At 36.5% G+C, this 4,105-nt stretch overlaps 1 pseudogene; it reads left to right on the forward strand.

The window, feature by feature from the left end:
• Positions 1-811: 811 nt before the first annotated feature.
• On the forward strand, positions 812-1,056 carry LOC116599857 (annotated as a pseudogene).
• The last annotated feature ends 3,049 nt before the right edge of the window (positions 1,057-4,105 follow it).

Consider the following 4,105-nt stretch of genomic DNA (forward strand, 5'->3'; position numbering starts at 1 on the left):
AAGTCTATCAGACTATGGCACCTGAGCTTTTTATAGCCCCTTGGCAAAAACTGAGACATGTAACATATTATGTAAAATCTCCCATTCTGGACAACCTTGAAGTATACTGTAGTGATATAAAGCTACCGAATTTGGTCCAAAAAAAAAGGACAAACTCACTATTATCTCAGGAGAGCCACTGACTCTAAAGATCACACTGAAAATAATTTCTCTAATTTTCATTCATAATTATATAACCAGACTTTTTTTCTCTCATGTGTATTTTCAAAAAAATCTTCAGAAATATCTTCACAGTCTAAGAAAAGTCTATTTTTCCTAGTAGGAGACCCAATTATAGTTAGTTATTAGAAGATGGCATGCCATGGTAGGTACAGACTGATTAAAGTGTGTACACTGTAAATTCTTTCTTTCTTAAAGATTTACTTATTTATTTGAGAGAAAGAGAGAGAATGGTGGGGGGGAAGAATCTTCCAAGCAGACTCCCTACTGAAGCGTGGAGGCCACCAATCCTTGATCCATGAGATCAGGACCTGAGCTGAAACCCAGAGTCAGATACTTAACTTACTGGGTCACCCAAGTGCCCTGACAATGTAAATTTATATGAGTTGTCTCCCCTAGTATGTGATTACCAGTGCTTCCAGATGCCAATCTCAAAGGGTGTTTCAAGCATCTTAAATTTAACCTAGGTATCAAAAGGAGACAAGCATCCTGAGGAACAGTATAAAGCAGAACCAGAAAAGACCCCCGGGCCCACTAGAGCCCACCTCCACTGCATCCCTACATCCAGAGCCTATGTCTCTCCAATGCCACTATGCCAAAGAGAAAGGCTAAAGGGGATGCTAAAGGAGATAAAGCCAAGGTGAAGGATGAATCACAGGTAAGATCTTCAAAGCCAGAGCACAAGACTAAAAAACCTCTGCAAAGAAGAGAGAGAAGATACCTAAAGGGAAAAAGAGGAAACATGGTGCTGACAAGGATGGGAATGACCCTACAAAAAGTGGAGATGCCAAAACACACTAGACACAGAAAACTGAAGGTGCTGAAGAAGCCACATGAAGTGTGTGCATTTTTGATAACTGTGTACTTCTTGTGACTGTACAGTTTGAAATACTATTTTTTATCAAGTTTTTGAAAATGCAGAATTTTGCTTTACTTTTTTTTTTTAAGATTTTATTTATTTATTTGACAGACAGAGATCACAAGTAGGCAGAGAGGCAGGCAGAGAGAGGAGAAAGCAGGCTCCCCACCGAGCAGAGAGCCCAATGCGGGGCTCGATGCCAGGACCCCGAGATCATGACCTGAAGGCAAAGACTTAACCAACTGAGCCACCCAGGTACCCCAGCTTTACTTTTTTTTTTAAAGCTATGTTGTTGGTATACAGAACAATTTATTGTTATTTGGAGGGGAAGGGCATATATCACTAATAGAATATCTCACAACTGAACTGATGTGGGGGAAAACAGTTACCCCTTCTAGTTTTGAGAAAATTCCTCTTGATGTTGACAGGCATTAGCCACCTTGGAACAAATTCCTTGTGGTGTGGAAAAGGGAAAATTCTTCTTCTTTTTTTTTTTTTTTTTTAATGTCTTCTTTTCCCTCTCTGTCTTCAGCATAGACTTGACTCCCTTTAACCCAGATGCTTGTTGGAACCTGACCCCCCAAAATGGTTCCCAGTATATCAAGCAAACTACCATTGAGCCTGATGCCTTCTAAGACTCCCTTTTTAGCTTGTGGGTCTTCAGATTGCTAATGCTGCCGTTAAGTCAGAGTCAACTTACGAAAAGTTGTTGAACAATATTCTAAGCATGAAATGTCAATCCTCACTCCAAAATTTCCGTATTCATAACACAACATGTAGACTTCACTAGGATTTATAGTGGCTATCTGATTTTAGTAGTCCACTGAAGTATGGACTTTGGAAGTTTTATACGGTTAATGATTGTTTCCTGGTATCCTGCCTGAACTACCATGGCTGTTTATGAAAAGTATCTTTAATAACTCTGGATACAGTTTGGCTAGGGAAAAAAGCAAAGAAAACAAAATCCTTGGATTAAAAAGTACTATTCTATTTTCTCTTGGTTTACCAAGAGCACAAAAAAGAAAACCAAGCATCTCTGTAGTTTTTCACCAGGGTATTTAAGAACATCTCTTTAAGATATGTTGAAAACCACAAGCTCTTTGGAAATAGTGTTTTATTACCTACTTGGTATTTGATATTTGAAGTCTCAGGTTCTTAACTGAACTTTATTTTCCTCTTTGTCAAGCTTTGTTGGAGCTGTGGAAATATTACATAAGTTAATTAAAGTAATACCTTTGAAACAAAACTTTTACCTTTATCATGTATTCCAAACTTATATCAATATGAAGAATATGGTGAGTATACTCTTTCTACAGGATGCTCAGTTCAAAGGACAGGCTACCCCATAAGGTTATTTTCCCTTGACTAGTGTCATTAGATGATTTACTCAGTCAGTTGTCAGATGGTACTTTATGCCAAACAAAATAAAATAAAAATACAGTTAATGATGCTATCATTTATAATATAACAAATTATTATTACTGATCTTCCTACCTCCACCTCTATTAATTCAAACTACTAAGTTCTTTACCTCAAGAAATGGTGAGATTGGGGCACCTGGGTGGCTCAGTGGGTTAAGCCTCTGCCTTCAGCTCAGGTCATGATCTCAGGGTCCTGGGATCGAGTCCTGAATCAGGCTCTCTGCTCAGTAGGGAGCCTACTTCCTCCTCCTCTCTCTCTCTCTACGTACTTGTGATCTCTCTCTGTCAAATAAATAAATAAAATCTTTTAAAAAATGGTGAGAGCATGAATACCCAACTTTTGTATCAACATGGACAGGACTGGAAGAGATTATGCTGAGTGATATTAGTCAAGCAGAGAGAGTCAATTATCAAATGGTTTTACTTATTTGTGGAGCATAAGAAATAATATGGAGGACATGGGGAGATGGAGAGGAGAAGGGAGTTGAGGGAAATTGGAGGGAGAGATGAACCATGAGAGACCATATATGGACTCTGAAAAACAATCTGAGGGTTTTGAAGGGGTGGAGGGTGGGAGGTTGGTGTAGCCTAGTGGTGGGTATTATGGAGGGTACATATTGCACGGAGCACTGGGTGTGGCGCATAAACAATGAATTCTGTTACACTGAAAAGAAATTAAATTTTAAAAAAAAGTTTAAAAAAAGGTGAGATTATTTTCTAATAATTGGTTAATATGCAATATTCATTGCAGGGGAAACTAATTGATGTACATTTTTCCTGATTTTCCTTTGTTCTGTGATGAGGATAGAATAGGCAGTTTACCAATATTTTAGATTAAATTGGATATCAAATTAAATACCAATTTATAACTGAATTTTAGCTGTAGCCAAAGTATACTGTAAATCCAGGTCATGAACGATAGAATAAGACATCACCAATTAACAAACGTGGGAAACATTCAATTTAGGTAAATTGAGGTAATCAGATGCAGAATAAATTTTGTCTTTTTCTTCTTCTTTTCCAAAAGAAGTAACTGTACCTACTTCACTTGCACTTGGTCTTTGACTAATGTGTCACTGTGCATCACATTGTCTTTGTCTCTGTAATTCATAATATGAAAATTCATTTATAGCACAAAAATAATGGGCACATTTTACCTCTAATTAAGATTACTCATCAGTTCACACCTACCAAGAATTCTACTGTGCTTTCAATTCATCACTGCTTACATTAATGTACCTAGTTTAATCACAGCAATGCCAGGAATTATTCCATCATAACCAGAGATGTACTAATTTATTCTTCTCAAAAAAGAAAAATTTTAACATTGAACATTTGAAAAATTATATGTGCATATGTTTAACAGTACACATGTACAAAATATACATGTGAAAATTTTGAAATTTATATGTGCATATGTTTAATAATATACATGTATAAAATTTATATGTGCATATATTTAACAATACACATGTATAATAGTTTTTGTTATCATGCAATCTAAGAAGAATGTTAGAAAGTATGTTTGCTTTCACACTGAGAGTAAATTCATTTCTGCTTCAATATTCTATTAATACGGGCATAACATAAAGCCTGCGGATTTTGA

Source organism: Mustela erminea, chromosome 9 (assembly GCF_009829155.1).
Source record: "Mustela erminea isolate mMusErm1 chromosome 9, mMusErm1.Pri, whole genome shotgun sequence".
NCBI lineage: Eukaryota > Metazoa > Chordata > Mammalia > Carnivora > Mustelidae > Mustela > Mustela erminea.